At 49.2% G+C, this 26,562-nt stretch overlaps 1 protein-coding gene across 1 annotated transcript in view; it reads right to left on the reverse strand.

Annotated features, from left to right (window-relative positions):
* Window positions 1–26,562, reverse strand: part of CUL3 (cullin 3) — a 1,420,631-nt gene that overhangs the window by 34,807 nt on the left and 1,359,262 nt on the right. The gene's annotated exons all lie outside the window — the stretch shown is intronic.

Below are 26,562 nucleotides of genomic sequence, written 5' to 3' on the forward strand. Positions count from 1 at the left end.
TATTCAGGTTTTAAAAGATCTTGACCACGGGATGGGCAGCATTTTACTCAGAATGCTGGATAGGACTTGTTCTTTGGACATTTGTAGGGCAACTCTGCGGGGAAATGAGGCTGAAAGGGTGCACTAAGGAGGAGCTCTGAGTGATCACTGCAGCATTATTTAATGCCCGTTCAGCAGTGGCTCATGCGGTGGAGTTGGGGGAATTCATTAATAATAAACATGATCTATTGCTATTAACAGAGACCTGGTACACATATGGATCGCAGACAGCATTCCATCCTTTAGTCCCAGATAATTATTGTATACAAGCTATTAAAAGCGTGGGTAAGAGAGGGGAGGGATTGCAGTAATCTACAGATCATCTGTTTATGTCTTCCATCTGGAGGCCTTAGACTGGTCTGATGATTCCCAGATGGGCCAGCTGACTATCACGCTCTTCCCTTCGATGTCTGTAAAAGTTATACTGGGCTACAGACCTCCCGGACCAGCAGGGACATTTTTGGAGAAGCTAGATATACATTTGACTTTGGTCGGGAGCAGATATAAGGAACAAGTGACTTACCTGTAACTGTTGTTCTCCAGCATGGGTCTGGTATGGATTCACATGCTCATGGATATTCCCCGTCGTCAGGCTGGGAATCCTCGGTAAAGAAAAAAAATCAGTATCAGTTTCGTTTCTGATCTGCCTTTCTTAGTAGTAACCAATCACTGATTTCTGGGTCATACTGCCCCCAGCCAATGACTGCCCTCTCCCTAAGCCCCACCTCTGGCAGCCATCCTCAGATTTGGTAGCATGCCAAGTGGCAATATGACCAAGTGAAGAGCCGCAGAGGGGTAGGTGGGAGGGTTCGTATTTGAATCCATGCCAGACCCATGCTGGAGAACAACAGTTACAGGTAAGTAACTTGTTCCTTCTCCAGCATGGGGTCTGGCATGGATTCACATGCTCATGAATAAAAGAATACAAAGCAGTATACACATGCACAACCACGGGAGGTGGCAAAGGCTCAACGTTAAGCATTACATAGCAACTCAACATTAAGCAATTCTTACCTCCTCATCAGGCTCACCTTAGGCAAACAGGTTGCGCAGTACTGCTTGGCCGACCCTGGACTCCTCCCTGGAGTCCCGATCGACGCTGGTAACACCAGGGGCTCATTGAGGTGGAAGTACGACGGCACCTTGGGTATGAAGGAGGGGTGCGTCCTCAGCACCACCCTCGTGTCATGAAAAGTCAAGAATGGAGGCTTGCAAGATGGCCTGGATCTCTCCCACTCGTGCGGAGGTGAGGGCCACAAGGAACGCTGTCTTTCATGACAGGAACTTCAAAGGCGCCGAATGCATAGGCTCGAATGGGGCCCCCATGAGCCTGGTCAGCACCACATTAAGATCCCACGCCGGGGCAAGAGCCTTCACCAGCGGGAATGATCGGAATAGTCCCTTCATAAATTCCTTCACCAGGCGATGAGACCACAGGGACGCCCGTCCAGTAGTCCTGGTATTTCGGGAGATGGCAGCCAGATGTATTTTGATGGAGGCGTGAGCCAGTCCAGCTTTGGCCAGCGACAGTAGGTACGGCAGTACTTGAGGGGCCGTAATCCGCAGAGGGTTAATCTTCTGTGCACGGCACCAGACAGACAACCTCTTCCATTTATGACCGTAACACTTGAGAGTTGAGGACGCCCTGGCCTTTGCAAGAACCTCTCTGCGATCAGCCGGTATATCGTACCCTCCAAACTCTAGTGCTGCAGGAGCCAGGCCTGCAAGTTCAGTTACTGTGGGTCGTGATGGAGAATGGCGCCTCCTTCTCTGGAGAGAAGATCCGCGTCCGCCGGCAGCTTGACTGGTGTGGACGTTGACAAGTCCAGAAGGTCTGGGAACCAGATCTGCCTCGGCCACGCCGGTGCGCCGAGGATCATCCTGCACACCTGGACTTCTTGAGTCGGTTGATGAGGCGGAGCAGCAACGGCAACGGAGGGAACGCGTATAGAAACAGGCCATCCCAGGGGAACGAGAAAGCATCGCCCATGCTCCTCGGCTGTGGGAACCTGCAGGCGAACCTCTGGCACTTGGAGTTTGTTACCGTTGCGAACAGGTCGATCTGGGGTTTGCCTCATCGTTGGAAGAGCCGATCCACTTGATCCTGGCGCAGTTCCCACTCGTGGCACGAGCGCAGCTCCCTGCTGAGTGAGTCGGCGATGGTGTTTTTTATTCCTGCCAAGTGGAAGGGAACCAGAAACATCCCCTGGGCCACGGCCCAGTGCCACAGATCCTGGGCCTCCTTTGATAGGGCTGGGGATCTGGTGCCCCCTTGCTTCCGTATGTAGAACATCGTGGTGGTGTTGTCGGTGAAGATCCTCACCACCTTGTCCTTGAGTGACGGAAGGAATGACTTGAGAGCCCAGAACACTGCTTGGAGCTCCAGAATGTTGATGTGAAGAGACCTCTCCTCCGGGAGCCAAAGGTCTCTTGCGTGGAGATCTCCGGTGTGGGCCCCGCAACCCTCCAGAGAGGCATCCGTTGTCACCGTCTCCTGAAACGCCAGGGTTTGAATGTCCGTGCCTGTAGCGAGGTGAGCACAGGTGCCCCAACTTAGGATCCCCCGACGGAACTCCACGTCGAGAGGGATCCTGTCCTCGAAGCAGCCCCTCGCCTGAAGCCAGCAGGCGTCGAGGAACTCCTGTAGCGGACGCATCCGAAGTCTGCAAAGGGGTACAAGATAGATGCATGAGGACATCATCCCGAGAAGGGACTTGATGGACCTCACCCTGGCCACGTCCGTGGCTAACAGGCGCCGCACCTTGCCCAGGATGGTCTTGGTCCTCTCCTCTGAAGGGGAGGCCAATTGCTCCACTGTATCGAGCTTCGCTCCCAGAAACAGTGCTACTTGCGATGGAACCAGGTGGGATTTGGGGTAGCTGATGGCAAGCCCCAGCTCCGTGAGCAACCTGACGGTCCTCGCCGTGTGTTCGGCAGCGAGTTCCCTTGTCCTTGCCCGGATTAGCCAGTCGTCCAGGTAGGGGTAGACGTGGATCCCCTGCAGGCGCAGCCGCGCCACCATTGGTGCCAGGCACTTGGTGAAAACCCTGGGTGCTGACTTTAATCCGAACGGTAGGGCTCTGAATTGGTGGTGGCGTCCCTGAACCACGAACCTGAGGAACTTCCTGTGCCGTTTTAGAATGGGGATGTGGAAGTAGTTATCCTCCAGGTCCAAAGACGATAGGAAGTCGCCCTCCTCCAGCTGTCCCAGCACGTGCTGGAGGGTGACCATCCTGAATTTCTGTGCCTTGATGCATTTGTTCAACCGACGCAGGTCCAGGATGGGGCGCCAACCGCCTGTCTTCTTTCTGACGAGGAAGTACCTTGAGTACACTGCGGAGCCCCGGAGCCTCCTGGGGACGAGCTCGATGGCACCTTTCTTGAGCATCGCCCTTACCTCCAACAGCAGTTGAGGGACGTGATTCTCCTTCCTGGCCATGGGAGGAATGCGAGGGCACTTCTTTTGGAATTCCAGCGAGTGCCCGTTGGCCAGGGTGTCTACTCCCACACGCTGACGAACTTCGTCAGCCGGCCTCCCACCGGGGTGCTTCGGTGGGGGCCCGACAACACGGCCGGGTCAGTCTTGCTTGGAGGCCTTGCCGCCTTGGCCTCCCTGGCGACAAAGGCGGGATCCCCCTTGCTTGCCGCGACCTCTGTAGGCCTCCTGAGAAGAGGAGCTGGCCGCCTGGCTGTAAGTGGAGGAGCCACCGCTGGATCCTTTGGAGGCACCCTGTCTGCCTCCGGAGCTCCGAAAGGGCCGTCGCTGTTGAAGCACCCCTAGGGCCCGGGCCGTCTCCGAGTCAGTCTTGATGGCCTGTAGAGACTGGTCCACCGCCTTACCAAAAAGGTTGTTGCCATCGAATGGCATGTCCAACACTCTGGTCTGGACATCCTGGCGAAAGTCTGTCGCCTTGAGCCATCCTCGTCGTTGGAGGCAAACTCCGTTGCCCAGTTGGCGAAAACCGGTATCGGCAATCTCCGTTGCCACCGTTATGGCGTGATCCGACGCCACCTCGCCTTCCTGCAGAATTTCTAGGGCCTCCGCCCTTTTGTCTGGTAAGAAGTCTAGCAGGGGAGCTTTCTTGAACCAGAGCTCCCTATCGTAGCAGGCCACGATCGCTAAGGCATTGGCCGCCTTAATCGTCGCCGCCGACGAGATGACTCGTCGTCCCATGGAGTCCAGCTTCTTGCCCTCGCTGTCCGGCGGGGAAGTGGAAGCTGAAGCCGCCGCACCCGCTGCCTTCTTCTTAGCCGCTGTCGAGACGACAGAGTCCGGCGTGGGCTGGGCCCTGAGGCACAAGGGGCCGGCATCGGGGACTCAGTACTTCTTCTCGTACCTGTCCCTCTTGGCGGGTGTCGTGGAAGGGTTCTTGAGGACAGCAAGCCCCTCGTCCCAGATGTCGTCGAGCAAAGGCACTGCGAGGACCGTCTTCCTCTTGGCCTCTCGTCGTTGGTACAGAAACCCTTCCTTTTTTTTGTTCTTCAGGGCAGAGCTGGAAGAGCTCGGATGCCCTGGTTATCATGGTGTGGAAAGAGCCAATTTCGTCGGCTGGAGAAGCCCGCGGGGGTGGGGGGGTGATGACGGGATGTCCACTGTGTCATCGCCGCTGTCATCGTCCGCCGCTGTATTCCGTCGCCATATCCTCTCTGGGGTCCGGCGAGGGGGATGCAGTGTCCACAGGTCTCGCAGGCACGAAGGGCAGGGCGGAGCGGGGTGGACTCTCTTCCGCTTGTTCGGAGGGCTTCCCGACAGGCCTGGTTCTGGATCCTCCGTCCGGGTCCATGGCAATCTCGTCCTTATCTTGGTACATAAGGATTGGATTGCCAACGAAATGGCCCCCGAGCTATCCTGGGGGTCGGGTAATGACTGCGACGGACGGGATGGCCGCTCCACTGTGCCCTCTTTGTCATCATCGTCGCCATCTTCGATCACGTCAGCAGGGACGGCCCCCTGGGATCGAACCATCTCGAACCTCTCGTTAAGGCCTATGAACCTCTCGTTGAGGCCCTTCTCGGTTTCCACCTCCTCCTCAGAGGCTGATTCTGAGTCTGAAATGGCCATCGCCCCCCCCCCCCTCTTTTTCCGCTGGGGACTTCACGGGGGTCTTAACGATGGGCTGGAAAGAGGATTCCCTCCGCGGTGGCAGGGATACTCTGGGCCCAGAGGCCGTTTCCACTGGCGTAGTCTCAGCCGGCTTCACCAGGGTCGCAGCGACCACTTCGATAGAGGTCTTTGCCGGCTGGATCAAAGCCCTCACCACCTTAGGTGCGTCCTGGGCCTTCGCCTTGAGGGGACGGTCAGCGCCTCGCTCCCCCTTCAAGATCGACCGGGTCCGCTCCAGCGGCTTACCCGGGTTCTCAGACTTCCTCTACCCCAGAGCGCTGGCTCGTGGTCGAACGTGCCGGGGAAGTAGCGCCCTGCTTGGCAGCCAAAGAGCCTTACCTTTCAGCGCTCCCGGTGCCCGCGGACTCGCGGTGCTTGGCCTCCTGTTGGGCCCACGTCGCCGGGGCGCCCTCACAGGACTTAGAAGCCCTCTCAGACTTTTTCTTCGCCTTCTCACCTGCTGTGCCCTTCTCCGGCCAGGCGGGAATGACGATCTTGTTTGGTCCGTTCCGAAAGGTTCTTGCAGAACGCACAGTCCTTCTCCACGTGCGTCTTGTCCTCATGAAGGCAGTAAAGACATCGCAAATGCTCGTCCTCCTTGAAAATGTTTTGCAATCCGCATCCAGGGCAGCACCTGAACAGCTTGGATCCGGGCATCGAGCTTCCCTTGTCCTGGGCCATGTCCGTTGAGGTAGGCCGCAGATCTTCCGGAATCCTCCAAGAAGTGTAAATTCGACGAAAACTTCACCCTTGAGGGGCGTAGAAGAATTCCGAAACGGGTCCCCGTTGTTGGAAGTAGAAACAGTGGAGCTTGAGGCTCGATTAAACCGAAAAAATGAGAAAATCTCCTGAAAAAGCGTGAAAACGCAGCAAAAAACTCGAGAGCTAAAGCAAGAGGACTCCCAACACTTGAGCGTGCGGTAAAAATCTGAGGATGGCTGCCAGAGGCGGGGCTTAGGGAGAGGGCAGTCATTGGCTGGGGGCAGTATGACCCAGAGATCAGTGATTGGTTACTACTAAGAAAGACAGATCAGAAACAAAACTGATACTGATTTTTTCTTTACCGAGGATTCCCAGCCTGATGACGGGAAATATTCATGAGCATGTGAATCCATGCCAGACCCCATGCTGGAGAAGGAACTCCTATGTGCAGGAGATTGGAACATCTGGTTGGACAGTACTATGCATCATGAGTATAGAAATATGTGAACTTCTGGGAAATCATGGATTATCCATATGGTCCACTGTGCCCTTGTATGTTGGAGGTCATTGTTTGGACCTAGTGTCATCTAGGGGAAGTTTGTATTGGTTTACGCGACTCTCCCCATTCTGTGGTCCGACCACCACGTCCAACTGTTTGATCTGCATCCCTTCCATGGTCAGATCAGAGAGGATGCGGTTAGTATCTCACTATTGACTCGTAAAGCAAGTGATCTTACCAAAATTCCAGGAGAGGAATTGCAGACGAGCCTGGCAAGCATTGACAACATGCTTCCAAGTGAGGAATATTTAAATGCAGGTACCGCTATATTGGAAGAACTGTGTTCCAACTACACGCCTTTGAAATCTAAGAAAACTAGGATTTCAATGCCCTGGTTTCGTCCTTGGGGGAAAACTAAGTTGGGCTCTGATGCCAATAGGTCAAAGATAACATTAAAAACCTATAAGATAGCCATTTTTGAGGCAAAAGGGGATTTTCTCCATGGGGAGATTGAGCAGGCTGGGAACCAGGCATGGGCAGCGTTTTCAGTGGTGTACAGATTCTGTAAACCAAGCTGCATTGCTGCATCCCTTGTCTCTTCACAGGAACAAGCCAATGACTAACATCTTGTCTGAGAAGATTACAGCAACACAGAAGAGTATTGAGAACTCGAGAGGCTGGGGAGGATCATTCGATCTTTAAGTGGAGGTATTAACCTTAGGGAATTGGGGCGATGATAAACATTTTAGATTTCAGCCTTTGACTGAGGAACCGATACATTCGCTCATCCTGCAACTTAAACCAACGAATCGTTTGGCATTTGTGTAGCCCGCTTGCAGAGCCAGGCGGCTAGCCTCAAATATCACACCATTTATGTCCTGGTTTGTGAACAAAACCCTGACCCAAGGCCAGGTCCTAGATGCACTAAAAAATGCAACAGTGAAATATTTGTTAAAAAAACCCAATTTAGATCCAGTCATTTTAAAAAACCATCAGCCATGGCCAACTTGATCTGCCAGTGAAAATGCTGGGGAAAGTTATCTCCTCAATTTCAAGCATTTGTGGACAAAGAGGGGGTTGGATTTCGTCATAAATACGGGACTGAGACTGCGCTGTTGGCCGTACATGACGACTTGCTGGAGGTCGTGGATGGTGGGAGATCAACTGTTTTGTTGATGTTGGACCTCTCTGCGGCCTTCGACACAGTGGATCATCAGATTTTGTTAGATCACCTTACAAGAGTGGGAAAGGCTTCAGAACAAGCGTTGATTTGGTCTGTATCCTCTGATGGACAGTGTCCAGCGGGTGCTAATTGGGGGAAAGGCACTTTTGGCATTAATGTAGGGTTAGTGCTTAGCATTACTTTAGACTTGTGAAATATCAAATGGGGCGCTTTGTTAGTAAAAGCTTGGATCTCACCCACTCTCCTGGCCGATGTTATGATGACCAAAAAGGCTGTCTTACAAGAGAGATGTTTGAGGGACGCCTTGTGCAGAAGCCCAAAGGGTGGTTTCATCAGCCTTGATAGGACAACATTCAATTCCCATGCTGGTGCTGGACATGACCTGAACAACCCACGCAAAAAATCTTTCACCAGCCGGTGTGACCAGAGAGAAGGGACGCCAGTTACCATTTGTATCTGGAAACCGTGGCCAAATGCACCTTGATGGAAGAGTGTGCTAAACCTGATTGCACCAGAGACAGTAAACATGGTAAAATGTTGTGCTGTCTGATGGTGAGAGGGCTGCGCATGTTGGCTTCTGCACCACACCTGGAAATGCTTAATTTGCAAACTCCTGGCAGTCTTGCAGTAGTGAGATGGATCCAAACTCTAAGAACACAGGAGCAAGACTGAGTGAGGTAGGGTAGTGGTGTAGCACTGGTCCCTGTATAGCAGAGCCTGGTGTGGTGTCAACCTGAGTGGATTTGCTGACGAGAGGGCGAGGAGGTCAGAGTACAAGAACTGTCTCGGCCATGCAGGTGCCACTATGATCAGTCTGCACCTATATAGTTTAAAGTGTTGAGAACTTGTGCCACCAACAGGATTAGGGGGAATGCATACAGGAACTTGCCCCTTCCCACAGAAAAGCAAGGGCGTCCAAGGCTCGCCGGATGAGGAAAGCTGCTGGCGAAGCATTTGCACCTTTTGTTGTCGTAGGCTGCAAAAAGGTCCATCTCCGGCATGCCACAAGTCAAGAACAACTGGTGAAGTTGATCGCTGTGCAGTTCCCACTCGTGGCAAGAGCGAATCTCCCTGCTGAGTCTGCTTTGGTGTTGACAGCCAGGAGGTGGAGAGGGAAGCAGAAACATGTGGTGCTGCAACGCTTAATACCACAGGGTCTGAGCATCCTGTGACAGCTGCTGGGATTTTTCCCCACCGTGCTTCCTGATGTAGAACATTGACGCAGTGTTGCCAGTACATTACTGTACCACCTTCCCGGTCAGCAAAGGGAGGAAAGACTTGAGGGCCCAAAACAAAAATAATTGCCCTCAGTTCCAGCAGATTGAATTGCAGTAGCTTTTCGTCTTGAGACCATAGACCCCTTGAGTGTAGGTCCCGACAGTGGGCTTCCCAGCCTTCTAGTGAAGTGCCATCGTGACAATGACCAGGTGGGCGGAGAGCTGGAAAGGAGCACCCTTTGCAAAGTGGGCTTTGACTGACCACCAGCAAAGGCTGTGCAGCCTGCAATGAGTGATCAGAGGGATGCATGACGGCATCATGCCCAACAGGGACGGGTAACTGCAGACAGATTTCATCAGAGCCATGCCGAGATGGCGGACTTTGGCAGGGTGTGAGGACAGCCGATCGCCCGATGGTCTTGCAGTGTAGGACGTGTCGAGCTTCGCTCCCAGGTAAAGAGCTGGTCTTGCTGGTATCAAGCACAACTTTGGGAAATGTATGTAAAAGCTAAGCAATTGCAGACATTGGATCGTGGATGCAGTGTTCCTTGCTGTCACGGCGTAAAATGGGGCCCTTACTAGCCAGTCCAAGTATGGGTAGATGTAGATGTCCATACGACTTGGGTGAGCCACCACTGAAGCGAGGCATTTGGTAAAGACCTGCAGGCCGAGTGAAGGCTAATTGGTAACGCCTTGAATTGGTAGTGCACCCCACCCCAGCCACTATGAACCGCAGGTAGCGGAGGTGTGAGCAGTTAATAGTTATATGGAAGTATGCGTCCTCGAGGTTGAGGGACACCAGGAAGTCTCCCTGCTGTAGTGGAGACTGGACTGGTTGTAATGTAACCATACACAATGTTTGCACTTTGTGGAATTTGTCGAGTACCCCTAGATCGAAGACGAGCCTCCAACCCCATAACTGCTTGTGTAACGCCCGTTTCCTTAACAGGAAATAACGTGAGCAGAATCCTGTCGATAGTTCTGTCTTCTGCACTTTCTCCACCGCCCCCTTGACCAGCAACACTCACATCTTGTAGCAGCAGATGGCAGAGCTCTTCCGGCTTGCTAAAGGGAATGTCCAGCAGCATACTTACAAACTTCAGTGAGTAGCCCTGCTGGAGAAGGCAGAGCACCCATTTGTCAGATGTGATGGTCTTCCATTCCCTGACAAACTGTGATTGGCTCCCTTCTCACTAGGGTGCTGAAGTGGGAGGGTTTGACTCTGGCAAGGTCAGTGCTGCTTGCTCAACTGGTCCCTGGACTGGGAGGCACCACAGCGGTGCTGGGTGCCTCAATAAGATTTGGACTTTACTCTGTACTGATCGGCTGATGAGTAGGCAGGCATCTTTTTGGAGGAGGAGAATTGGTAAGAGGGAATATTATCCCATGAACTCCTGCCGAAACGGTTCTTTCCTGTGTGAAAGTACTGGCATCTCTGCTGCAGCGTGCACTGGGAACGAGCAGTCTCAGTGTCTGTTTTGATGGAGAGCAGAGTTTCATCAACCTTCTTCCCAAAAAGATCTAGGACGTCGAACGACGGGTCAATGACTTTTGCTTGCACCTGTGGTCTAAAATGTGTCGCTTTTAGCCAACCTTGACGGTGAAGCACCATCCAATTGTTCAGTTGGCAGAATCCCGTGTAGGCAATTTCACGCAAACTAACCCTCGAGGAATATGTTAATCGCCTCCTGCTTTTTGTCATCAGGCAAAAATTGAAGGATAGAGCCCAGCTTGTTCAATAGCGTGCAATTGTATCTTGGAAGGATGGCATTCGCAGCCTTGATTGTGGGGGCTGCCGTTGTTATAACTTTCTTCGCGAAGGCAGCCAGGTGTTTTTGCCCTCTTTGTCTGAAGGGATGTAACATGATGAGAGATTAGCAGATCTTTTCTTGCCGTAACGGAAACCACTGAATCAGGCGTCGGATATGTGCAGAGACAGACAGGAGCACTGTCAGGGGCTCTGTATTTTTTGTCAAAACTGTCCTTTTTTGCTGCCACCAAGTGGGGTGCGCCATGGTAACAAGGCCGTCATACCAGATATCTTCCAGGCGTCGTATGGACAACATGGACTTCCTATGATGTTTCTATGAAGTGTCAATCAAGATGCCAAATACCCCCTGGTGACACATTGGCAAAAGACTCACCAAATGGATGACAAACGAGCAATTAAATTTGTGGGTCTGGCAAAAGTCTCTTTACCTCAGAGAGGGGGTAACCTTGTACTGAAGCTTAGACAATTGGAAGCCAGGCTTATATGTCAATATCGTACAGTCCTAAATGGACTCAACACAGACCATGAATTATCTGTTTCTCTATGAGAACCTGCATACTCCGACTGGCGTCTGTTAGAGTTGCAGAACTCTGTTTATGGCACAGCCATCACTTTATTTTAATGATGCATGGACATTGAGTCGTATATTTAGTGCTGGTGTCATGTGAAGATTTGTAGGATGGGGATGTACGGTGTGCTCTACAGGGTTGCAGAGAAGCCACAGTATATTTTCACTAATTTTTATTTTTGCCAAAACAATAACTATAATGCCACAGCGGTGCAACTAAACAGAACGTTGTTTTGAAATGAGCGGGCTCTCTGCGTTCAATTTCCTTCCATGTACGCAATGCAAGTACGGCATCGACTAAGTTGTTCACTGGTTTTCCAACTGCAATACATAAATATGTCACTTCTAAATTGGGTTAATGCGCCAGCAATTTGTGCTTGATATATGCGCTGTGATGTAATACCAGTACGGTTTAGAATAGCTGGTCATTGGTTTTCTAATTGCAATATAGTAATCTGTTATTTACAATCCAATATGGGCCGATGCACTAGCAATTGTGCTTGCTATACGCAATGTCAGGTCCACTCACCCAACATGGCGGCTATTAGAGCCTATACCCCAGTTGCGTATGCACCCACCATGCATTGGGGTTAGTTATAAGGTAACAAGGCTGATGCCACGGCTTGCTTTCAGGATGGAGTTCATGCGGAAACACTAGGTGAGTTAGGCATATTTTGCGTACGGCCCCTGAGGGTCTAGTGGGGGCTGCCTCTCACATGTGATCTTAAAATGGTCAGGAGGTCATTGAGCACATGTTTTTCTCTTATTTTATGTGTATTCGGGTTACGGAATCGATCTTTGAATGGTGGACATGCATCTGGACGGATTGTTTATGCACAATTGATGCATGTTTGAAGTAAATAATTCATACAAGCTAATGGAATTACGCAATTGCGGTTTATATAGGTATATGTATTTATATTATTCATTAATTGCTCGCTGGTTGAAATAATTTAGTGGTCCTGTGAATTGACTTTGCCTTGCTTAATATTCATTTCCAGTGAAGAATTGCATTAACAGTGAACACACGGTCAATAGACAAATTGGTAAGTGGCAACAATAATACTAAGCCACCAAAATGTAAGATTTGCTCAATATGTAATTGGTGAAGAGTGAATGGGATACATTACTCACCGTAATCGTATTTCTGATGCTTGAATCTGCTTAGATTCACATGCTGTGCATAGGCCGACATCTAGTGGAAGCTGCGGAGTATTACAGTTTGTTTTTTCGAAACTCGAAAATGGGCGTCGACACAGGGCGTGCCAGTAATACTATCCCTAGTGTGACGTCCACTGTACCCAAGATCCCTCACGCGTCTAGGATCCTCAGATTGTATTTTTTCTGACATGAGGTAGCATGAGGAGTAGCGTGAGTACAGATAATCCAAGCAGATAGACAGAAAGGTAAGACTACAAGCAATCATGCGCCTTCTCTCGGAGGGGAGGAAGGGTGGGTCGCATGTGAATCTAAGCAGATACAAGCATCAGAAATACGATTATGGTGAGTAATGTATCCCTTCTGAGGCTTGTGGAATCTGCTGAGATCACATGCTGTGCATAGATTAGCGAGCAGTACCAGAAGAAGGAGGTGGGATGTGAGAAGGGTCATGAGCAAATAAATGTCTTAGAACCGCTTGTCCCACTTGTGTATCTGTCTTGGAATGGGTGTCAATGCAGTAATGCTGAGTAAAAGTGTGAATAGAGCTCCAAGTAGCTGCTTTGCAAATGGTGTCGAGGGGAACATTTGCAATGAAAGCCAGAGTGGCCCCAATGCCTCTAGTAGAGTGGGCCCTTGGCGTAAAAGGCAGAGTCTTTTCAGAGAGTGAGTAACACAGCTGGATACAGTTAATAATCCACTTCGAGATGGCGATCCCCCTCTCTGCCTGTAGCTACGGAGACAAACAGTTGATCTGTTTTCCTTAGCGGTCTTGTTTTATTTACATAGTAGAGGACCGCCCTACGCACATCTAGGGTGTGTAGTTTCACCTCAGCCGAGCTTTGCGGGTTCTGGAAGAAAGCCGGAAGCTCGATGGACTGGTTTACATGGAATTTAGATATAAATTTAGGTGAGAACCTAGGGTGTGTGCGTAAAACCAGTTTGTCTTTATGGATAGTAAAGAAGGGATCCTGCACTGACAGAGCCTGAACTTCACTGACCCTTCTTATAGAAGTAATAGCTACTAAGAAGGCCGTTTTATAAGTCAGGTGTTTGAGACTGCTTTTATGCATGGGTTCGACAGGGGGGCCCATGAGCTTGGCTAGCACCACATTAAGGTCCCACCCTGGCGGTGGGTTTGAAATAGGAGGGTGAAGTCTCTTTACTCCTTCCATGAAGGCTTTAACTACTGGTACTTTCCACCACGAGACTTTGCTATGGGAAGTGGTGTAAGCCGAGAGAGCTGCCAGGTGTACTTTCAGTGAGTTAAAACCAATCCTGCATCCAGCAGGTGGAGCATGTATGTAACAATAGTGGAAGGAGTGCAATCAACTGGGTTGATTTGTCTACTCTGGCACCAGATAACGAACCTCTTCCACTTGTCAAAGTAACAGTGCCTTGTGTTTGGCTTCCTAGATTCCTTTAGGATGTCCATACACCTCTGTGGCAATTTGAGGTGTCCAAACTCTATGACCTCAGGAGCCATGCTGCCAGGTTCATTAAATTGGGTTGCTGGTGGTGGGACAGTCGGTTGTACCAGGCTGGAAGTTTGATGGGCTCGCACACCGCCATCCTGCGTAGGTGTGGGAACCACGGTTGTCTTGCCCACATGGGAGCAACTAGGACGAGCGTCATCGATTCCCTGTTCATCTTGTTCACCACTTTCCTGATGAGGAGTTGGTGGAAAAGCGTACGCAAACATCCCTGACCAGTTCATCCACAGGGCGTTCCCCTGGGAGTCTGGTTGGGGGAACCTGGATGCAAATCCTGGGCATTGTTTGTTTTTGCTTGTGGCGAATAAGTCTATAGTGGGGAAACCCCACTGAGAGAAGAGATCGTCTACGACCTCTCTGTGAAGAACCCATTCGTGTTCCTCTGGGAGGGAGTCTCTGCTCAGAGCATCCGCTAGGGAATTGAGCTCCCCTGGAACATGTTGTGATGACAGGAAGATGTTCCGTCTGAGTGCCCATATCCAGATTTTCTGGGCAAGCTTGGACAGATTTGGCGAGCGAGTCCCTCCTTGCTTGTTCAGGTAGAACATGGCTGTAGTGCTGTCCGTCCGGATTTGCACTGACAGGTTTAGTAGATGGGGCTCGAACGCCTGAAGCGCTCTGAATACTGCCAGAAGCTCTAGCAGGTTGATGTGATTCTTGGCCACTGAGTGAGACCAGAGACCCTGAGCTGTGTGGTGGAGATGGTGAGCTCCCCACCCTGTCAGACATGCATCTGTAGTGACTACTGCCTGTACTTCAGGATCGTAAAAGGGTTTCCCCTTTGCGAGATTCTCTCTTGTCCACCAGTGAAGGCTTTGTACCAGTGTTGGCGAAACGACCACTAGATCGTCCCACTGACCACTTGCCTGAGACCACTGTTTCGCCAACCATTCCTGCATGGGACGCAGGCGCGCGTGGGGGACCAGGTAAATGTATGACGCCATCATGCCCAGTAAACGCATTGCTTTGCGTACCGTTATTTGTTGACCGGACTGATAATGCGGAATTTGCAGTAGTATATTCCGAATTCTTTCTTCTGAAGGTAAGGTCAACCCCTCCTGGGTATCCAGGATTGCTCCTAGAAATTGTTTTGAGGTGCTTGGCACCAGGCTTGACTTCTTCTCGTTGATTGAGAAGCCTAATTTGTGGAGGAGGTCGATAGTCCTTTGAATGTTTGTCCTGCAAATTCCTGGGATTCCCCCCGTTATGGGCCAGTCGTCCAGATAAGGGTACACTGGGATTGCCTTCCTGCGTAGGTGTGCAGCCGCCACCGCCAGTACCTTGGTGAATACCCTTGGTGCTGAAGCTATCCCGAAGGGCAGTACCTTGAATTGGTAGTGGCGACTGTCTACCTTGAAGCGCAAGTACTTTCTGTGCGCTGGGAACATGGAAATATGAAAATAAGCATCTTTCATATCCAAGGTTGCCATGTAATCCCCCCTTTTTTAGGAGGGGGATTACCTCTTGTAGCGTGGTCATACGAAATTTTTGGGGCTTGACATACTTGTTGGCAGGCCGTAAGTCCAATACTGGGCGCATTGTCAAGTCTTTCTTTGGCACAAGGAAGTAAGTTGAATAAATACCCTTGTTTACCTGGTGTCCCGGGACGAGTTCTATCGCGTCCTTTTGTAGAAGAATGGCGATCTCCTCGAGGAGAATCTTCTGATGTTCTAAGGAGTGTACTCTTTGTCGTGGAGGATGGTTCCGGGGACGCTGCAGTAGCTCTATACAATATCCCGTGGATACTGTTGACAGCACCCATCTGTCTGATGTGATCCCTTCCCAAGCCTGGGTGAAGTTTGAAATGCGTCCCCCTACTGGGGTTGCGTGAGAAGGGACCCTGAACTGAGTGTCACTGCTTTGGTGGAGGCGTGCCGCCTCCCTTGCTGGGGCTGCCTCTGCCTTTACCACGACCTCTCCTATTACCTCTGCCGTAACCCTGGGTAGACTGTTGGTTGTTGTTCCACTGTGTACCCTGCCCCTGGGAATAGTTAGATCCTCTGTGAATTTTGGCCGCGTGGGCGACGAAAATTACTATTCCCTCTCTGGTTAGGGGGTTTATTGGTTAACTGGCCAAGGGATTTGAGAGTCTCGTATTCGTCCTTGGCATTTTTCAGTGCGTCTTCGACCGCCTTACCAAACAACAGATCGGCTTCCACCGGTTTGTCTAACAATGATGCCTGAGTTTCTGCCTTAAACCCAGACTGCCGTAACCACGCATGTCTCTTGATAACAGTACCATCTGCTCTCAATCTGCCTGCGTTATCCGCGATGTCGAAGGTTGCTTTCAAAATGCAACCAGACACGGCTCTACCCTCTGCGGAAATCCGAGCTAATTGGCCCTTTAACGGTTCAGGAGCAGAGGCTATGAGAGCCGCGACTTCTTCCCACTGATGGCAGTTGTAGCTGGCCAACAGGGTGGTGGAGTTAGCAATCCTTGCTTAATAGGCGGACGTTGAGGCTACTTTCCTGCCGAAACCGTATAGTTTTTTGCTCTCCTTGTCGGGAGGAGCTTCTGACGAAGACAAGGGTGTTCCAGCCCTCTTACGAGTGTTTGTAACAACTAGGGAGTCTGGCTTTAGATGCCCTCTTATATAGAGAGGGTCAGACTGAGCTGCCCTGAAAAGTTTTTCAACCCTGGGATTGACTGCTCTGGTGAGGTTTGGGTTCACCAGGGACGGATCTATTCTCCGCTGAATGGACTTAAGGATAGGGATGGTCTGGGCAACCGGCCTCCTTTCTCCCACTAACTCTTCTGCGAAGTCCCTTTCCTCCTGTACACCGTGGGTGTCAATGTGGAAATGTTCTGCTGCGCGAGCGAGAACCTCATTTAGGAGGGGCTGATTATCGACCGGGGAGTCGGTAACCGGGGCTTCGTTCTCTACCGGGGAATCTACTCTGTATGTTTCCGGGTTATCCTCTTCTTCTTCCTGTTCCTCATCATCCCCATAGTAGCCCGTCCCGGTTTGCTCTTCTATCATACCAAAAATTCTTGGTCTCCACAAAAGGAAGCCTCCTCTTGATACCGTGAGTATACTGTTGCGTAAGGTTGTACCTCGAAGGGTTCAGACCTCATTGGGGTTTCAAACCGGGCCTTCTTACTCGGGGGGGGATAGGATCAGTAGAGGCTGAGGGTGTGGCCCCCTGTGGATCATACAAGAGGAAATGTTCTGGATTTTTATCATAAAAATCAGCCAAAGAAGACATTCTTGACATGACCCTATCTATGTCTTTACTGGACCATTTTTTTGGAACTGGGAATGACTCTCTCAGCAAGTCTATGGGATTTGTCTTGAGTAGCTTTGCTGGTTGTGGACCTATCAGCAGACCTGGGCTTGTCTGTCTGTTTAGGGGGGGTGGAGTGTTTACCAGGTGTGGAAGAATGTACAGGTAGTTTCTTCTGCTGTTTTCCCCCCTCCCCGTGCGTTGAAAAATGTTTTCCCTGTCCCTTAGTGGCTCCGGAGTTTTTCGACGCCTGGCGTCGAGGATCGGGAGAGGTGTCCCTGTCCTTCGAGCGTGGGGCCTTGCTGGCTTTAGTTGTGGGCTCCGTCTCCTGGAGCGCGGCCTGGGGGTGGAAGTCGTCTTCGTCTTCCGACGATTGAACTTCTGTTAGCCTAGGGAGCGAGGCACTCTTGGCAAGAGTGGATGATTGCCTGGAGTCATGCGGCGATCTTGATCGAGAGCGCCCAGAGGACACCGAATCGGACCGTTCTGTCTGTGCCTCTTTCCGAGAACTCGACGTCGTCGAGTCTCGGTTGGACTTAGTGTATTTAGTGTGTGTAGCATGTGAAGCGCTTGCGTCGCCGGGGGTCTTCCCCATAGCCGCCCTGTCGGACGACCTTCCGAGGTCGGGGACCTGCGCTCGGCTGTCTTTCGACGCCGTGATGCCCTCGCCGTCCGAAAGTACATCGTCGCTGCCATCGCTGAAGGCGCCCTCCGCTGCCATGGCCGCCTGCCTGGCGTGGTGGGCCCAACGCTTTGTCGAACGGTCCTTAAGTGTCTTAGGTTTAAGCCTACTACACGCTCTGCAGTTCGCTTCGGGGTGGTCCCTCGGCAAGCAGAGATTGCACGTGACGTGCCTGTTGACCCAAGGGTATTTGCGGTTGCACTTGGGGTAGAATTGAAAAGGGGTACCCTCCATACGCACCTTGAGGCAGCAGGCTGTTAAGTGTAAGAAATGTATAGGGTGTACCTATATACCAAGAGTGTAGAGTATGTACCACCCCCCACTCTCCCTACTTGCAGGGCCGAGGCCAGCGGCCTACCAGGCCCGGGCCGAGGCCAGCGGCCTTCCGAGGCCCAAATCCGTCGTGCAGCAGCCGACGGTCGATTTCTTCTCCAGCCGGCGTCGAGTGTCGAAGTTCGACGTTGGGGTGGGGAAGGATGTCAATAGATTAATAATTTTAAATTTTAGCAAAAGTATGGCTAAGGCCAGGGGACTCCGCAAGATGCTTCCGACCAGTATGGCGGAAAAAAAACAATCTGAGGATCCTAGATGCGTGAGGGATCTTGGGTACAGTGGATTCACACTAGGGATAGTATTACTGGCACGCCCTGTGTCGACGCCCATTTTCGAGTTTCGAAATAACAAACTGTAATACTCCGCAGCTTCCACTAGATGTCGGCCTATGCACAGCATGTGATCTAAGCAGATTCCACAAGCCTCAGAAGTATATATATTCTTTTCAATCCATATTTCTTAACGACAGATTAAGGTCAGGATTTGATAAGGAACATTCGTTTACTATTATGCTTATAAAATGGCCTCTGAATTCTGGTGTGAGCACACACACTGAACCATTTTACCCTGTATCTAACAAGATTTTTATCTTTTTGTGTTAGTCTTTTCTTACCCACTTTTGTCTTTACCCCATCTTCAATTTGCTGCATATATTCACTGACTGATCCTTTTTTACTAATTGCATTAAAGGCATTGATGGATGGGTAATCTTATGTCTTGTTGTATGAACAATGTGGCACCACTTCTGTGATTTTTTCTTACTCTATGAAAATATTTTGATGTGGCCATTGGTCAATTACCCTGTTAATGTGCTCCTTTGTTTGTTTTTGCCCACGGTGTATATTATTTTGTGTGATTAACTAACATCGTTATCCATGCTGTCTTCAGCCTCAGAAGAAGAGCCTAGAGCTCGAAACACTTGTCAGGTTGATTTGCAACTAATTAAACATATGCAACCTATGCATGGACTTGTGATTAGTGCGCAGTGTGAATGTAACTTTTGAACTTGTACTCACACAGATAACTACATTGGAGTACAATCCCCTGGCATATTACAGTGGGATTTTGGACCCAGTAGAGGGGTCCAAAACAATCGTTGGCAGTCACCGCGATCGCTATTGAGAAGTCTGCAACCATAGCAATGGGGTGTTCCATGACGTTATTTGTCGAGCATGCTTGCAGTTTTGGAGAAACCTAAAGGTACACTGACATCTCAAAGAGCCTCTGCTTATGTTGTGGTAATATCAAATCCGGCGATCAAAATAGTTAGGTGTAAAATGGTGAGCCCTGCCATGTTTGTTGCTGAACCATTAGCAAAGGAAGAACAAGTGCATGATTGTTCGAATTATGAGAAATTCTACGATGATAGTGCGAGAGTGAAAGAAAATGCTCTCGCAGTAGGGGAGATTCTCTTTATTGATGGTACTTCGAGAATCGATCAAACTGATGGAGAAAGGCATTCAGGTGCCGCTGTAGTAAAGCGCAAGGCTAATGAGGAGTTCGAAGTAATGGCGGGTGCAAGACTACTGTCTCACTTTTCAGCACAGGTTGCAGAATTAGTGGTGCTAATGGTTATGCTCGAGAAACACGCAGGCCAGGAAGTAACAGTGTACAGTGACTGCCTATGTGACGTCAATCGTACACGCAGGACTAGCACGTTGGAAAAGGAGGGGTTACCTCCGGGCAGACGGTACTCCAGTGCAACATGCTGCTTTATTGTAAAGGCTCATTAAGGCACTACAATTCCCAGTAGTCATCGCAATAGTTATGCGCACAGCACACACAGAGAACAGACTTTATTTCACACAGAAAGCAAGCCGAGGACGAAGAGGTGAACAGGGTTGCATATTCATCTGAGATGAGTTTTGATACGCCTGATGGGAAAGAGAAAATGGTGGTGATGAGGATTGTGAATGAAAGCTTTAATCACTTATCAAAAACGCAACTTGTCAGGGTGGAGCCCCAGAGGAAGAGAAAGACCTGTGGACACAGAGGGGGTGTTCGTTATCCCCCACTGAGTCACTGTGGCAACAAGACAGCTCTGGTAAACCAATGATGCCTGTAGCCTTATTAAGGGTGGCATTAGATCAGCTACACTACCATGCGCATGTCACTAGGGAAAGCCTCAGAGCAACCATTGCGGAGGACTGGATCGTGCTGAACCTGTTAGAACACGTTGCTTTCTATGTAGTAAATTGCATCTTAAGTCAAAAGTTAACTGCTGGGCACACGCGAACAGTCAGAGGAGTCATCCCTCGACCGAATGGTCCATTTCAGCATTTACATATTGATTATGTTGGTATGCTGCAGGGTAATAATGGTTATAGGTATATGATAGGGGTGGTGTGCCCCTTCTCAAGGTGGATCTAGGCCGGTCGATGCATACACCCTGACGCCACTTGCGCTGCAAAGTTGTTAGTCGAAGAAGTAGTTCCTAGATGGGGAATATGAGAGGTGCAGAGATCAGATAATGGCCCCCATTTTGTGAATTAAATATTCAAGCAAATTAGTTGCTTGGCATAAAACACAAGTTTTCTTCTGCTTATCACCTGCAAGCGAACGGATATTGGGAGAGACTCAACGATCTACTCAAGGAAATGATAGCCAAGTTAAAGCTAACACTGAAGTGGTGGCTACATTTCTTGCCCCTTGCATTATATGCATTGAGAAATCAGCCTGGCTCAGACCACCATCTCACACCCCGCAAACTAGTTACAGGGAGGCGAATGAGAACGCCTCCAACTCCTCCATCCAGACTAGGAGTGATGCCCAGAGAACTGCAGAATTCTTAGGAACTGAGTTACATGATTACTTAACATGTATGACGGCTAGTATCCCTGTCATTTCAGATCAAGTCAAGCGGACAGGGTGTCGGTCTCAGAACACAGATGAAAACCATTCAGCAACCAGAGTTCAAGAACTATCTATACCCAAGATTGTTCCAGGAGATAAAATACTGATCGGAAATGTCACAAGGAAGTTGCACGAGCCTAGATTTGGCGGCCCTTTTATTGTGGAAAACGTCACACCGTCAGCAGTCAAGGTCCTCCGAAGACGAGCTGGGTTCATCATGGGGATGTAAAAGTCTACGCTGGAGAGACCCCTGCACCCACAACCCATTCGGAAGCAAGTCAAGAAGAAGCAGTTCAGAATGTGCAGACTAGATCGATGAGGAAGAAGGACGCAGAGTCTATTCAATAAATGGAGTACTTTGGCACTCTTGTAAATACTTGGTAGCAGTGCAAACCAGCAATTGTTTTTGAGCCACAGGAATTCGGTGACGTTGGACTTTGGCTTTCCTGTAAACACTCTTTGAATCTGCTACAGCAAGGAGTGAGAAAGTTACTGTTCTTAAGCCACGAAGAGTGTTGACATTTGACTTGAGTGCAAAAGAAAAAGCAAAGAAAGCCAGATCTGGATTACATGTTTGACGATTGCAAGAGAGCAGTTCGCCGACTCTTTCCAAACCGAGTTTCTCTTTGGATGGCCATATGGTACTCACTGATGTCGACGTACACAGACTACTTCTTGCTGTCTTTATCTTTATACTCCGAGCTTACCCTGCTCTTGTTGGCCGTTGCGTTGAGGTGCGCACCTTCATCTAAGATCCTAAGAATGGCCCTGCGATTAGACGTCTTCTGGCAGCAATTCTAGACCAGATTAGACAATTACCTGAACATCACTTTGAACATACAAATGGTCCTGTCAAGTGATGACATTCACACTTTATTGGCCTTGATCTTTTACTATTTGCTTAAGCACATCCTCATCTTGTTTGGAGTAAGGACAACACATTTGAGTTAATTCAGAATCCTATCAATCGTCCTGCAATCAGTCAGCTACTTGTGGAACTTGTGGAGCAGATTCAGTAGCTGCCAGAGTATTTTATCAGATTCTCTGAATAAAAATATGTTTTCTTTCCTTAAAGATACTTACAGGCAAACCATGTGGTGCATAAACCACCTAGCTATTCCAGAGAGTGATCAAAGAGAGACAAGTGGAGAGACATCGGTGGAGCATATTGTACTGGTGCATAATCTATGCTTGCTCAATGTTTATCATTGTCTTTCTGATCTTGATAATTCATTCTGCGTATGTTACGGGTCCAAAGAAGGGAAGAGTTCCTTAAATTCTTCCCACTCCAGTAGCTAAGGGATGTGTGGTATCAGCATATGAAAGAGGTGGGCAAACGAACTTCTGAGGAGGAATGCCATCTATGTGCACTTCAGCCTTATAGTATGGGGAAGTCTTCGGTTTTCATAGCCATTGAAATAGATGTCCAAACAGCACATTGCCTATCTCACATAGCACGCTGCCGGGCGAGAGGCCAGATCATGGGTCGAACAGCATCTTTGGTATGGGCAAAAGAATGGTCATCCCCAGATGAAGAGGATAATGTTTAAGATTTCAAGACAAGAGCACACACCAACAATCATGTGTGTTAGGCGGAAACCTGTGCAGTTCCCTCTGGGACCACTGCAAAAGATTTAGGACTACAGGTGTTTGGCAGTAAACCCACTTGGTAGCAGTCTGTACCACACAGATTCACTTGGTAGCTGTGGCTGAGCAGTCAGACTTCCCTCAAGAAGAGTTAGGCAGTATGTGGAGTATACAATATAGGGCAATCTACACAGTAGAACAAGCAAACACGGAACAAGGCTTCGGTGTAAAGATATAAAAGGTATTTATTTATAACAACACATCTATGGAAAACACTCTGGCACTAATACGGCAAACAACTTCAATCACAATTACTATACGAAGAAAAAGATCAATCCCCCCTAACAATAGTTTGATAAGTCTAGGTTCACCGGCATCACTTATTTGCAGACAGAGGTGTATGCTTTAACCTAGATGGTACTCTAGTATTCGTTAGGACGGGAGAGAAAAAAATAAGGCAGGTTATGAAGTCAACTCGGTACCAATACTTTTTGGACAAATGCAAGGCAAGTAAGGCAGGGTCTACGGCAGATCACAAAGTTCAGAGGCCCGGCCCACTCGGAGAGAGGCAAGGCGATATGTCCCAAAAAGTGTCTCAGTGGAAATGCGCTTCGAGTCTTTATCGCAAAATTGTTATGGAAAGATTGGACCAGTTCAGAACACGTTAAAGAAAGCTTGGAGGCGACCTAATGGAAAGGCGAGGATTAAGACACCTCACTCGATCCGGCAGAAAGGGAAGCCAGGCGGACACGGTACCTTGTTTGTGGAGAGAAAGCTCCGGCGGGGGCAATTGTTCCTGGTGGTGGATGCACGTCGGGTCTTTGCCAAGAGTAGAGATGATCTTGTCGTCGAAGAAAAGTGAAGTCCGGTACACCACCAGGGAAGAGACCAGCCGCGGAGTGCTCCGTCACAAGGCACCACCTTTTGGTTGCGGTACAGGGGTAGTGGCTATCCGGTTGCCGAGGTGCTCTGCACGGGCAATTCGACCACTGCGTCCTGGAGCGAAGAAAAAGCAAAGGGGACTGGTTGTTCCCACCAGTCAGGGGAAGAAACTCTCCGGCAGGGAGATCTCCTCTGTCGTCGGGAAGTGGTGAGTCGGTTCCGCAGGGCTCCACCGGAGGCGTCGTCGTTGCAGGTCGGCTCAGCCTTACCCTCGTCGGATTCTTAGGTCCTGTGGCGACTTCTCAAGATCCAGTCCCAAAAGCCCTGCTTTTATGCAGAAAACCCCCATTCATTCAGCCTAGCTGTCAATCAAAACACGCTAAGTGGTGAGCGGGGTGGCTCACCACTTGGGCCAATCACACCAGAGTGCGACTGGAGTTGGCAAGGCAACTCAGTCCAGGGTGCCTAAACCCCCTCCCACACCCCTGTGGTAACCGAGACAGAATGGCACCACTTTGAAGGGTCTCTGTATAGAAGCCCGCCAAAAAGTGGAACAAAGGGCTCAACCTTTGGTTTAGGAGTCACAGAGACGAACACAGACGCCATTTTAAAAACCGAGTTCTGGCAGAAAATACCATCCAATAGACTTATTTAAGATAAGTAAACCGGTGGTATGTTAGAGATTAACGAGGAAAAGTATCAATCTCCAACAATGGGAAGAATCCCATAGGGTTATATTCGGGGTCGAACATAACAAGTAGTTTCCACTGCCACCAGCCAAAACTCGACGAGGGGGGACGGGACAGTGCCCCCTCGAATAACAGACCCAGGAGTAATCAAAGTACCCCTACTAGTACGTCCACAATAGGATGGTTTGTACTAGTTCTGTTAGTAAATTTAGGTCTAGTAAAGCCAATGGTGACTTTACATGCCCGGGGAGACGGTCAGTCCCCGGGTATGGAGTCTATGATGGAGGTCCGCTAGGACGCCTCAGTGCTACGGCACGGAGGGTGCAGTGTAACACACATAGCAAAACATATGAGACCCTATGGAGTAAAAGACCCCATAGAACACATTGACATTCAAAGGAATTACACACATTCATGTCCAAGAGTGGGAGAAAGAGTCTCACTCTTGGCAGGATGGAAAAAAACAAACTCCAGAAATCCAGCAAAGCTGCTGGGGGACTCACTAGTTTAGGAAATTCAGCCTAAACAGAGAATTCTCCCCAACAATGTGATAAGATATTAACAGCCTAGTAAAGAAGGGAGAAGGAATCAGATGGTAAGTAAACAGAAGACTTGAGAACACAGGAAAGACTGAAGAAGACATTTGAAAATGGAAGTAAAGAGGCCGGATGCAGATCTGGGGATCAGTACTTTCTCCAGATGGCTGGGATGAAGGTGTGGTAATATGCAGAGCTTGGTTGGTTACCGCAAGCCAACCATTGACATTGTGGAAAACGGATGCAAACCTTTATGGACAAGACTTGCAAAACTACTGACATGGGTCGAAGACAAAGGAGGTCCTTTACAGATAGTGCCCCTGGACAATGCAAAATTGTGCTTTAGAAATATGGCACGAGAAAACTTGGAGAGAATCAAAATGGTGGTTGTGTCTTCGAGGTACCAGGAATGAGCACTGGGACAGCAGCAATAATGGATCACTACTGGGACTGTGGATCCAGAGCTTATATGAAGCTGCCTAAAGACTGGGGAGGACTATGTTCTATAGTGATTGTCCATGTTCAGCATTGGTGATTCCAAAAAGTTAGCTGAACATTGGTGAGTTCCCAAAGGCAGATGCTCACCTGAGAAAGAAGAGATCTGCGGAGCACTTGAATCGAAGAGGGAGAACTATTTCTCAAAATCAATAGAAGCTTTTGATTCCATCCCATATGAACGCAGATTGTTTAGTAAGACTTCATCGATATTCACGATAATCTTCATGCCCAGGATCCAGACAGAAGCAAATCCTAAATGGTTACAAATAACCAGATGGGAGCTCCTGCAGACAATTAACCCTACCATAAAGGGATTCAATGCTATCAACGAAGAGTTGAGAGACATACGACTAATGACGCCAGAATAGATATGTCCTTGACATGATCACAGCTATGGATGGATGTGTTTGTGGTAAAATTGGAGAATCATGTTGCACATTCATACCTTCTCACGAAGACGAGAATGGCACCTTGACAGAGGCCATATCGATGCTGACCAACTTGTACATCCAGATGACAGACGGGGTAGAAGACATTGCTGTGACCGTTGGTTTGGATCGATCTTTTTGTGGGTTCTACAATGGATGGCAGACATGTTCAAGTTCCTAGGAGCCCTGTTGGTGATGGTCATGGTCGGATTTTGTGTGATCAAAAAAATAATCACACAATGCAAGAAGACTGCAAAGAAAGCAGTAGGAATGAAGATTTTGATTGATGTCTAATCTGGAGACAAACTCAAAGAGCTGACAGATGACAAAATCAGAGACTACGTGAAGGCCAGCATCCACGCACCCGAGGGAACAAAGTTTCTGTATCCAAGACACCACAAGAAGTATGCAGGAAGATGAATCTATTGCAGCTCAAATGGAAAATGCACACTTATGACCTGGAGTATTGATGAGCATGTGAAATCAGCTGGATGCCTGAAGGGAGTCAAAGATATGGGTCCCAAAGAAGCATTTCTTCAGACGAGGATGTCTTGATGTGAATAATGATAACATGGTTGATTAATCGCCCAGAGGGAGGAGTGTAGAGGTGGAGTCAAGTACCCCCACCCACAGCTCAGCCCCCATGTTGGCTATACATTGGGAATCAGAAATGATGACACGTTCAGTTCCAGTAAGAATGCCTATACCACAAAGAACCTTCGAGACAAGGTATCCATTGAGAAAACCATACATACACACACAAAGACATAGTGTTCTTTTTGATGGAGTGCCAGAAGAAGTGTGCATTTGAAAACAGAAGACTAATGAAGTCATGCGAAGTAAGAGATGATGCATCCAGAAAGGATGAACTAAGTGAAAGAACAAACATTCTCTAAGTTCTCAAGAGGAGGTGATAAAGATGAGCAACATTTCGAGCTCGAGATGAAGATGGTCATGCTATAGAAACAAAGAAAATGCAAAGTCATTTTACACTTGTACAGATGCAGAAATGCAAGTAGGGAAAAGTAATCGTAAAGGCTGGCTACGTAGTAAATAGATTGCAGCGATACGCCAATGTATACATTTAGGCATGTACAGAACCTGGATATTCCACG

Source organism: Ambystoma mexicanum, chromosome 10 (assembly GCF_040938575.1).
Source record: "Ambystoma mexicanum isolate Mex_15411 chromosome 10, UKY_AmexF1_1, whole genome shotgun sequence".
Classification (NCBI taxonomy): Eukaryota; Metazoa; Chordata; class Amphibia; order Caudata; family Ambystomatidae; genus Ambystoma; species Ambystoma mexicanum.